The sequence below is a fragment of the Hypanus sabinus genome, chromosome 10 (genome assembly GCF_030144855.1).
Source record: "Hypanus sabinus isolate sHypSab1 chromosome 10, sHypSab1.hap1, whole genome shotgun sequence".
NCBI classification, from domain to species: Eukaryota; Metazoa; Chordata; class Chondrichthyes; order Myliobatiformes; family Dasyatidae; genus Hypanus; species Hypanus sabinus.
Genome location: NC_082715.1, coordinates 77,334,578 through 77,347,363, shown reverse-complemented (window position 1 = coordinate 77,347,363; position 12,786 = coordinate 77,334,578).

The following is a 12,786-nucleotide window of genomic DNA, read 5'->3' as shown; positions in this document are numbered from 1 at the left end:
CAGCAAAAATGAATACATCTGGATGCTTTTTATTGATTACAGCTCAGCATTTAATACCATTATCCACAACCTGAACCTCAATACCCCTTGTGCAATTTTATCCTGGATTTCCTCACTTGCAGACCCCAGTCAGTTCAGATGAGCAAAAATATCCCCTCCACGATCTCCATCAGCTAAGGTGTACCACAGGGATGTGTGCTTAGCCCCCCTGCTCTACTCGCTTTACACCTATGACTGGCTAAGTACAGCTTCAACACCATATACAAGTTAGCTAAACATGGGCTTAGCCCCCTGCTCAACTTGCTTTATACTTAGGACTGTGAGGCTAAGCATAGCTCCAATGCCATATTTATATAAGTTCGCTGATGACACCTCTATTGTAGGCTGAATCAAAGGTGGTGACAAATAAGCATATAGAAGGGAGCTTTAAAATCTGGCTGAGTGGTATCACATTAACAACCTCTTACTCAATGTCAACAAGACCAAGAAGGTGATTATTGACTTTAGGAGTAGGAAACTGAAGGTCTCTGAACTAGTTCCCATCGGGTTCAGAGGTGGAGAGGGTCAGCAACTTTAAATTCCTCAGTGATTGTTTCAAAGGACCTGTCCTGGGTCCAGCACATAAGGGTCATTATGAAGTAAGTGTGCAGCGCTTCTACTTTTTTAGAAGTTTGCAAATACTTAGCATGTCATCTACAACTTTGACAAACTTCTATAGATGTGCAGTGGAGAGTGTATTGACTGGCTACATCATGGCCTGGAATGGAAACACCAATGCCCTTCAACAGAAAAACCTACAAAAAGTAACGTATACAGCCCAGTTCATCACATGTAAAGCCCTCCCCACCATTGAGCAGATCTACGTGGAGTGCTGTTGCAGGAAAGCAGTATCTATCATCTGGGACCCCCACCATACAAACCATGCCCTCTTCTGGCTGCTGCCATTCGGAATGAAATACAGGAGTCTTTGGAACCACACCACCAGGTTCAGGAACAGTTATTACCCCTCCCACTAATCTGTTGCCACAACCTGTGAATTCACTTTCAAGGATTCTTCATCTCATGATCTTAGTATTTATTGCTTAATTATTATTATTATTTTCTCTTTGTACTTACTGAGAACACCTACAAGAAAATGAATCTCATGGGTGGTATATGGTGAGATATACAGTCGGCCCTCCTTATCTGCGGGTTCCGCGTGCGCGGATTCAACCAACTGCGGACTGGAAAAACCCAGAAGTGCTCTTCCAGCACGTGTTTGAGCATGTACAGACTATTTTTTTGTCATTATTCCCTAAACAATACAGTATAACAACTATTTACATAGCATTTACATTGTATTAGGTATTATAAGCAATCTGGAGATGATTTAAAAGTACAGGCAGTCCTCGGGTTATGAACAAGTTCCGTTCCGGAGTCCATCTTTAAGTTAGTCAAATGTTTGTCTTATATAGTATATATTTTACCTTTCTATGCATATAAAACACTTAAGAAACGTATGTACTTCAATAATTAAACCACTGCATTGCTTAGAAATAATTGTAGCTTTCATTGGGGCAGGGCCTTTCACATGCTCCATTAAAATTGTTCCAACCGTTGACCAACTATAGCCTAACGCTTTTCCAATGACCGATGGCATTTCACCTCCTTCCGATTGTTTTATTACTTCCACTTTATTTTCAATCGTGATTGTGATTATTTTAATGAACAGAAACACTGAGGATTCAGAGCTGTGCCAGGTCCTAATATCCACCGCACTGACACAGGTTCAATAAGGTCCGGGGTTCCGCTGGGTCCTGACACAGGTTAAATAAGGGACTTGAGCATCTGCGTTTTTTGGTATCCACAGGGGATTGGATCCGGGATCCAAACCCCCGCGGATAAGGAGGGCCAACTGTCTGTACTTTGATAATAAATCTTCTTTGAACTTTGAACTACAAGGGAGAAGAAACTTGGGGCAGATGTCATCAATGTGGTACTGAGCAAATCTGATAGTGCAGCAGATGAACAGGTCTCCAGGTTCAGGTTAACTTCGCCCGAGGTTATAAAAGATGATGCTTGTGAGAAAGCCAATGTATTAGCTGTAGTTTTCCAGAATTCTCTTAATTGATTCATTAGATATGAAAATATAAATGTGACAATTATTCAAAGCAGGAAGGAGACAGAAAGAGGGAAAATATGGTGATATTTAGCTTAACATCTATCGTAGGGAATTTGTTAGAAGCTATTATTAAAGAGAATGTGGAAGGGCACTTTGAAATTTTCTAGGTAATCAGAAGGACAAGAAGAGCTAGCACATGGCAAATAAGAGCTCAAGGTGTAGTAATCACCACCAAGGAATAGATAGTAGATTGGCTTTATAACTGGAAACATTAGGCATGAACAGTTTTCTTCTGGTTGGGAAGATGTAACAAATGCACTGCAGAAATTGTTACCAGGGACTCAATTTATTTATAAACATAAATATGATGTTCATTACAGACTTCTTCCTTCTTTCGATAACCCTCTTGCTCTTCGTCTTGCATTGCAAGAGCTGAGCCCTCTTACTGGTTATATTATACGGGACACAAGACGAAGCAAGGGACACTGATCTATTTGGAGTATTCTGAGCTGGTACAGACAGCAGAATCTCATCTGGAGAAGGCTGAAGGATACCCCACCATAATCTGGTGGTACTTACGTGGCATTATGTGCCAATAGAGTACGTAAGAATGGGAGAATAGCCCTCCATCCAAGATGCAACTCACTGACTAAAAGTTGACTCTCCAAGAGTTGTTAGGTGGGCATGTGTCATTGTGAAGATTAGGTCTTCAAACAAAAGCTCCTCTTTGCCTCTTCCCTCAGGATCCCTGACCTTTTGTGGAGGACCACAAAAGCCATTATAACCAACAAAACTGCAAACAGTACACACACCAACTTCATATATTGTGAAGTTTTTAAAGATGTTTATCAATACAGGCAAACACCAGTTTGTGTAAGGGGTCTATTCCTGAGAAATGTTTGTAAGCCAATTTCTTCATGAATCATAAATGTCTATTTTTATAGCAACCCATTATCAAATTGCTTTATATCCATTTGCTATAATTCTTTCATTTCATTGAATATTCCCCAACTCTGTCCATAATTAAACAAATAGTATGTATCCTTTCATTAAAGACTTCCATGAAATATTATAACAAGTTCAAAAATGTTTTTAAAAGTATGGGAAAATTTGCAATAAATTGGATTTCCACAAGTCAAGTTGTTCCTAAGTTGGGAAATCTTTGCATGTAGTTTTGTTCTATAAACTCTTGGTCCAAAAAGTCCTTTTATTAGGTCTCATCTCTCTCTACATAACTTTGCCTTGGCTGATGATATGTCAGTGAACAAAGAGCTGGTAAATGAAGTGTAATGTGGGGAAATGTGGAATAGTCCAACTTGGCAGAAAAATTTAGAAAAGCTGATTATCTAAATGGTCTGAGCTACAGAAGGATCTGTGTGTCTTAGCATGCAATTTGCAATGAGAGGCATTGATTGTGTGGATAGTCAGAGGCTTTTTCCCAGGGCTGAAATGGCTAGCACAAGAGGGCACAGTTTCAAGGTGCTTGGAATTAGGTACAGAGGAGATGTCAGGGGTAATCTTTTTACACAGAGAGTGGTGTGCAACCCAGCGACGGTGGTAGAGGCAGATACGACAGGGTCTTTTAAGAGACTTTTGGATAGGTACATGGAGCTTAGAAAAATAGAGGGCTATGGTAAGGACATGTTTGGCACAGCTTTATGGGCCGAAGGGCGTGTATTATGTTGTAGGTTTTCCATGTTCCTCTATTTCTACAATGAAGTTAGTGCAAGTAAGTCGGACAGCAAACAGAATGTGATTGTTTTTGTTGTGTTTTGTAACTTTAAAATATTAAACTAACAAAGACACGGGAGTCCAAACTGTGGGTCCAACTTTGAGTTTACTTTAAGCAAGGCACACAGGTATCATGGGGTAGCTCAATGATATATGCAATTAGCATATTTTTACCTAAAACCCATAATGAATTATTTAAACAAATATGAATGCTTAATCAGCAACATACTTTCAAGATCACAAGTATTACTGAAATATTAATTACACAGAGTTTTGCTGGGGAATTGAATACAAAATACGCTTAATTTATATAGAACATTGGTGAGATTGCATCTGGAGTGCATCATTAGTGCTCTTATTTAAGGTAAGTCAAAGATCAACTTACTAATACAGAGTATAAATGGATTATTTAATGAGAAAGGAGTGCTTATATCTGCTGGATTTTAGAGGAGTGGGAGCAGATTTAATTTATGATACTGAAAAGTCTTGATGCAATAGATGTAGAGGAGATGTTCTGTCTTGTGGGGGACGCTCAAACTAGAAACCATTGTTTTAGAAACAGGGAAATAGAAATATGTCCATTTAATAGAAAATGAAGATTTAGCTTTCTATCAAAGGATTATGAATCTTTGGAACACTATATACTTCAAAGAATAGTTTACAACACCCTTTGACTTTTTAAGGCACAATAGATAAATTCTTGATAAGTGGAGCAGTGTGGAGGGGCATGAAAGGTCAGAGTGAGGAAGCAGAACTAAGGTTACATTCAGAACACCCATGATCTTATTAAATGGCACAACAGGCATTAAGAATATAGTGGTATGTTTCTGCACAATTTGTATGATCACTTTTTACTTATTCAGAGATACGGCGTGGATAGACCCTTCTGGCCCAACAAGCCACACTGCCAGCAACCTCCCTATTTGGCACTGGCCTAATCACAAGACAATTTACTAATTTACCAATTAATCTACTAATCCATTAATTCTTTGGAATGTGGAAGGAAACCAGAGCACCCGCAGGAAACCAACATGGTCACAGGGAGAGTGTACAGACTCCCTACAGATGGTGGGCAGTAGGCTGAGGGTAGCAGACACCAACAGAATCAACAAACACATTCGTAAGGCCAGTGATGTTGTGGGGGTGGATCTGGACTCTCTGATGGTGGTGTCTGAAAAGAGGATGCTGTCCAAGTTGCATGCCATCTTGGACAATGACTCCCATCCACTCTATAATGTACTGGCTAGACACAGGAGTACATTCAGCCAGAGACTCATTCCACCGAGATGTAACACTGAGCATCATAGGAAGTGATTCCTACCTGTGGCCATCAAACTTTACAACTCCTCCCTCGGAGTGTCAGACACCCTGAGCCAATAGGCTGGCACAATTAACTTATTATTATTTAATTATTTATGGTTTTATATTGCTGTATTTCTTCACTATTCTTAGTTGGCTGTAACGAAACCCAATTTCCCTCGGGATCAATAAAATATGTCTGTCTGTGAAGGAATTCCAAATTTTACAGTGCACTGAACTGTAATAGCAACACACTAACTGCTATACTACCGTGGCACCCAACATTAAGGAATTTTGTGCACTTTTCAGTGGACAGTATGAATCATAGTTAAATTTTTCTTAACTTGAAATTTTGTTTTTTTAAAACCAAACTTGTGCATCCAAGAGAAAAGTGTACTTAATATGAATTGCTTCAGTGTTATTAAAAAGTTCTAAGTAAATTTTCCATATAAATTTTACAGTGTAACTCCTTTGTGTTGTACTTACCCCTTTTGAAAAACATACACTCTGCAAGATCAGCAAGGGCTGACACAGCATTCTTTGTCCTTTTTGAAGAAATTTCTGCTCATCCCAGTCTTGAATTGCCAACCCCCTATTTTGAATTCTTACTCCTGGTTCTAGACACTCTAACAGGGGAAACATAAAGGCCTGTAAGAATGTTGTCTTATTTCAATCAGGCAACTTCTCATTCTTTCAAATATTAGAGAATATCAATCCAATTTATTTTTGTAGTACATTCCTGCATTGTAGATTCAGTCTGGGGAACCTTTGTTGCGTTTCCTCTAATGTGTAATAGTACACCAGGCTCTATATAATTGCAGGAAGCTACCTAACTCTCGTATTTCAATTCCCTTGCAATAAATGATTTATTATCATGTCTTTCTCAATAAAGGGTGTACTTGCATGTTCAGTGCCAGTAACATTACAGTGTCTTGCATAAACATGCACCTTGTATTTTATACCAACCTGTCAATCTTAAGAACATGCCACTCAGCTAATATTATTTTGTGACTGTATCTACTGTGTTTTGCACCTTGGCCTCATAAGAACGATGTTTTGTTTAGCTGTATACATGTATATAGTAGAATGACATAAATGTGAACTTGATTTATGTACATGAAAATCCAAGTCACCTGAACAACACTTTACCATCTCCAAGCATTTAAACAAAATGTTTTTGCATTTCACTCCCAAAGTGAATTTTCTACATTTTATTAGATGTGCCATGTCCTCATCCAATCACTTAACCTGTTCATAACCCCTCAAAACCTCTCTGTATGCAGCTTTGTATCATTGGAGAATGTAGATACTGTATATTCCATGGTCCCCTCATCTAAACCAGCTGAGTAATTCTAGATTTTCTGTTTTTATTCTTAATGTTCCATTTTGATTCTGTGGATTTCTAAAAACATCTAGCTAGATGTAGCACCAGCTTGCCTGCCCTGAACCTGTTTCTGAGGCAAAATTAACACCATGGGAATAAATTGTACAACATTCCGCATGTATTGTTTGGTTTATTTGGGTATATTTTGGCATTGTCTGAAGTGATCTTTGTTACCTTCTATCTTAGTTTTTCAAAAACTGAGTGATTCCATGGTTGCATTTTGCTTTTTAACCTTTTAGAACCCTGCTTCAGTCTGAGATTCCCACTTGCTTAAGAGGACCACTATTATCCTGCTACCGAAGAGAAACAAGGTAACATTCCTTAATGAAAGTAGCTCTGATATCCACTGTCATAAAGTGCTGGTCATGGACTTGCAGATGACCTTAATCTATTGCAGTTTGCAGTTTGCCTACTGCTGAAACAGGTCTATGGTGGACATCATCTCCCTAGCTTGACACTCATCTCTGGAGCAACTGGTCAGTAACAACACTTGTTAGACTGTTGTTTATTGATTACAACTGTGCATGCTGGCAATGGCTGAACCCATGTGCAGAGGAACAGCAGACTCTGTCACAATGAGTGCTGGCAATGACTGAACCAAGGAACAGCAGGCTCCCATGTAGAGAAGGAAACAAGAGGTTCTGCATAGGAATACCAACAGAGCATTGGTGGTACAACTGAGTGACAGCACAAGACAAATGTTTGTCAACACAAGGGCTCCACAATGCACTAAATGAGAACACACTTTAAATAATCAGAGAATGTGGAAAATCTGTACCAGTCACAATGACCTTGATAAGATTAAACAGAAAGCACAAGAGTTTAATGACTCTAGTTAAGACAACAATCAGTAAATACAGATGCTTGAGAAACTTAGAACCCCAATGCTCTATGGCAAGCCACAGAGGTCAGGACAACTCTGCCTTTAATAATATAATACTCAAGCAAACTCTTCACCAAACTCTGAGACCTTGGAGTCAACACTTCTTTCTGCAACTGGACTTCTTGACCAACAGACCATAATCAGTAAGGATAGGTAGCAATACCTCCACCACAATTATTTCCAACACTGGTACCCCATAAGATTGCATTCTTAGCCCCCAACTCTGCTCTCATGATTGTGGCCAGATTCTGATCTAACTCCATAGACAAGTTTGCAGATGGTATCACCATACTTGGCCAAGTTTCAAATAAAGATGAGGTGGAGTACAGGAAAGAGATAGAGAGCTTAGTAACATGGTGTCACTAACAACCTTTCTCTCAATATCAGCAAACTAAAAGAGCTAGTTGTTGATTTCAGGAAGTGGGGGTGGGGATAGTGTACAGGCTCCTAACTACATCAAGGGTGCTAAGGTAGAGAGGGTTGGAAGTTTTAAGTTCCTCAGAGTGAACATCACCAATAGCCTGTCCTGTTCAACTATGCCGACACTGGCCAAGAGAGCTTACCAAAGTCTCTCCTTCCTCAGGAGTCTAAAGTAATTTAATAAGGAAATTGACATGTTGCCATCAACCCTTACCAATTTTTATCAAAATACTATAGAAATCATCAAATCTGGATCTGTCGTGGCTTGGTACAGCAATTACTCTGGCTGTGACCACAAGAAACTGCACAGAGTTCTGGACACACCTCAGCACATTCCAGAAACTAGCCACCTCTCCATGAACTCTGCCTATACTTCTTGCAACACTGTACAACACTGGCACAACTCAGGGGTGTGTGCTTAGCCCACTGCTCTATTCTTCTATATACACATAACTGTGTGGTTAGGCACAATCCAACATTGTTGGTAGAATCTCAGGTGGTGACGAGAGAGTGTACAGGAGTGAGATATGCCGGCTAGTGGAATGGTGCCGCAGCAACAACCTGGCACTCAACGTCAGTAAGACATAAGAGCTGACTGTGGACTTCAGGAAGGGTAAGACAAAGGAACACATACCAATCCTCATAGAGGGATCAGAAGTGGAGAGAGTGAGCAGCTTCAAGTTCCTGGGTGTCAAGATCTCTGAGGATCTAACCTGGTCCCAATACATTGATGTAGTTATAAAGAAGGTAAGACGTTGGCAATACTATATTTGGAGTTTGAAGAGGTTTGGCATGTTGAGAAATACACTCTAAAACTTCTATAGATGTACCGTGGAGAGCATTCTGACAGGCTGCATCATAAGGAGGGGCATCTGCACAGGACCGAAAGAAGCTGCAGAACGCTGTAAATCTAGTCAGTTCCATCTTGGGTACTAGGACATCTTTAGGGAGCGGTGTCTCAGAAAGGCAGTGTCCATTATCAAGGACCTCCAGCACCCGGGGCATGCCCTTTTCTCACTGTCCAACAGGTAGGAGGTACAGAAATCTGAAGGCACACACACAGCGATTCAGGAACAGCTTTTTCCCATCTGCCATCTGATTCCTAAATGGACATTGAAGCTTTGGACACTACCTCACTTTTTTTAACTTATACAATATTTCTGTTTTTGCTCATCCTTTGTAATCTATTCAACATATGTAATTGATTCACTTGTTTATCATCATTTTGTTTTATTTATTACTTTTTCTCTCTCTCTGCTAGATTATGTATTGCATTGAACTGCTGCTGCTATGTTAACAAATTTCACGTCACATGCCGGTGATAAAAAACCTGATTCTGATTCTGCTGCCTCAGTAAAGCAATTAGCATAATCAAAGACCCCGTAACACCCCATACACTCTCTTCCATTAGGCAGAAGTTATAAAAGCCTGAAAGCATGTACCACAGGCTCGAGAGGCTCCACCTCACTGTAATAAGACTATGGAATGGTTCCCTAGTAGGATGCGGTGGACTCAATCTCAAATTCCATGGGGCGGCAGGGTAGCATAGAGATTAGCACAACACGTTATAGTACAGGTGGCGCTGGTTCAATTCCCCCTGTTGCCTGTAAGGAGCTTATACATTCTTCCTGTGTGCACATGGGTTTCCTCCCACAGTCCGAAGACATACCACTTAGTAGGTTATTGTAAATTGTCCCATGGTTAGGCTAGGTTTAAATTGGGGGATTTCTGGGCTGCGTGGCTCAAAGGGTCCAAACGGCCTACTCTGCGCTGTGTCTCAATGAAATAAATAAAATAATAAAATTCTACCTCATTACGATCTTGCACCTTATTGTCAACCTGTACTGCACTTTCTCTGTAGTTGTTACTTGATTATGCATTTTGTAATTGTTTTACCTTGTATTACTTCAATACACTGTGTAAAGAATTGATCTGTATGAACAGTGTACAAGCAAGGTTTTCAGGGTACCTCGGTATACGTGACAAAAAAGAGAATTCGAATTATATACGATTGCAGTATTTTCCTTCATGTGTGGAATAATGCATTTCCTATCAGGCAAACATGAGGAAATCTGCAGATGCTGGAAATTCAAGCAACACACACAAAATGCTGGTGGAACACAGCAGGCCAGGCAGCATCTATAGGGAGAAGTGCTGTCAATGTTTCGGGCTGAGACCCTTCGTCAGGACTCAGGAGTGACAATGAAAGAGTCTTGGCCCGAAACGTCGACAGCGCTTCTCCCTATAGATGCTGCCTGGCCTGCTGTGTTCCACCAGCATTTCCTATCTGTCAAGGGTTTAGAATTAAGTGTAAAAAAACAAGATGATCTTCTTTATATTATGTGTGGCAAGGCCATGGAACTGCCTTCCAGATTAAACAGTTAAAAACATTTTTAAAAATTAGATTGGACAAATTACTGGAAGTTTTCAAAGCAGGGTAGGTTGGATAGTTTGCTTATTCTTGATTAGTAAGGGAGTCAAAGGTGATAAAGAGAAGGCAGGAGAATGAGGTTGACAGGGATAATAAATCACCCTTGAAAGAAAGGTGGAACAGACAGAATGGCCTAATTCTGTCTTCTGGCCTTATATTAGAGAATAAGTGTCAATGTAGAGATGTATGGACTGAGAGGTTATTTTTCAAATAGCAAATTTATGCAAAATTGGAAACAATTAAAAATGTCAAATATCTTTAAGGTCAAATTTTTTATAAAAACAGAATGTATAAAGATAAGAAGAAACACCTTGGAAATTATATAGTTCAGCCTGACCTCGTCCTAACTAGCGCAGAGCATTAGAGCTACATCAATAAGATTTGAAGTGAATGAGTGCTCCAGAGTAGAGGCTATCTATCCATCATTACACGAAGAGTATGCCCTCTGGAGTTTGATGGATTTAAAATGTAATCTAAAAGGAAACATTTTAAATAAACAAATGCACAACAACAACCTCAATCAACCCTCAGGGAATGTTACTAAGCATTGTCAAGCAGTTTCAAAATTCAAGATTCAGGACTGTTTATTGTTTTTCTTCAGCACACAAGCTGTATTCTTGGGTATTCATGTATGGTTGAATGACAATTGAATTTGGAAAGGAGAACAAAATTATTGTTACTCGATCTGTTGCAGCATTAAGAGACAAAATAAACTTAATAACACAATAATTTAATAACCATACAATATTCTCTTTTCATTGTCACTGCTGATAACCAGCTTTCTAACTATGGGAGCACAATAGTCATGTTAATATGTTTATAATGTCAGAGTCACACCATAATTACCATGACATAATAAAAGCAGACAAACTAATAATCCTTCTACTGCTTAATTCCTTCAAATGCTCAAATGGAAATACTAGTATGTCAAGATGGTTTCAAGGCAAAATGTTTGCAGTTTTGTTAATCACATTAAGTGACTCAAAAAAAAGACATAGTGATACCCAACTATGCAAACTAATGACTTAAGTGAGATAATGAAAGGAGTGAGATCCTTAATATATATTTCTCATTATTCTACCAGGTACAATGAAGTCAATGTATTGGTTGTTATTATATTTTTGATGGACCTCATTTCTTCCTTGTGTTAACATTTCAGTATTTTAATTTAACTAGCCTCCTGTGGACATGTGATGAAGGACATCCAGAGTTTTGAATCTGTTTGGCACTCGAAGCCCAGTGACGTGGCAGGTGATGAAGATCGAAGCCCAAAGAGTTGGATTGGAAGTCCAAAAGTCAAAGGCTGACTGCTGAAGCCTGGATACTTGAGGCCTGAAGGCCTGTTTTGGAGTTGGAGGAATGCCCGTGTTTGTGGGAGGGAGGAAATGAGGTTGCTTTGCAGTGGTTGTTTTGTTGCTTGTTGTGTTCTGTGTTGTTCTGCCAAGCATGGCTAGCATGGTACGTGGGCAGCAGAACGTGTGTGACACTTAAGGGCTGCCCCCAACATAAGCCTAGGTGTTTTGGTTGTTAACACAAATCACACATTTCACTGTATGTTTCAATGTATATATATTAGATAAATAAATCTAAATCTAATATTAAGTATCTTCTAGCTTCTCTGGAAACCTTGTTCTATTGGTGAGATGGAAAATGAGAATACCAGAACTTTTGTATTTTTACTATGTACTTTCCTGACCCAGATACCAATAGGGTGAATATCACAATTATGATCTACGTCAGACCATGGCCCAAAATGCAGCTGTTCAAAAGGAAATGGAATTATTATTTCACTAACATGAACAATGGATTTTGTCGAAATGTAGTACACAAGCGCGCCCTCTTGTGGTTCACTAAACTACCCACCGTACATGACCAAAGATAGTACAATTGAGAAAATATGCTCAGCGGTCACTTTATTAGGTTCCCCCTGAACCGAATAAAGCACCCAGTGAGTGTATGTCTGTGGCCTTCTACTGCTGTAGCCCAACCACTTCAAGTTTCGACGTGTTGAGTGTTCAGGATTGCTCCACTGTTGTACTGAGTGGTTATTTGAGCTCCTGTCGCCTTCCTGGCAGCTTGAACCAGTCTGGCCATTCTCCTCTCACCTCTCTCATTAACAACGTGGTTATTTTGCCCACAAAACTGATACTCACAGGCTGTTTTTTTTTTTGACTGTTGTCTGTGAAAATCCCAGAAGATCAGCAGATTTTGAGATGCTCAAACCACCCCATCTGACATCGACAATCATTCGACGGTTAAAGTCACTTTGTCATTTCTTCTCCATTCTAACATTTGAGCTGAACAACTGAACCTCTCAACCATGTCCCCATGCTTTTAATCATTGATTGGCTGATTAGATATTTACATTAACGTGCAATAAACAAGCACTGAGTGTATTTTTCAAGGATAATGTTGAGTATTTTCAAATGTTGCTGGAGGATTTGAGGATTGTTAATGCCTTCTTGTTGACAATGAGAGGAAGCAAAAAATAGTAATTACAGATCAGTGAAACTTCAATGGTTGATGGAAAGATCGAT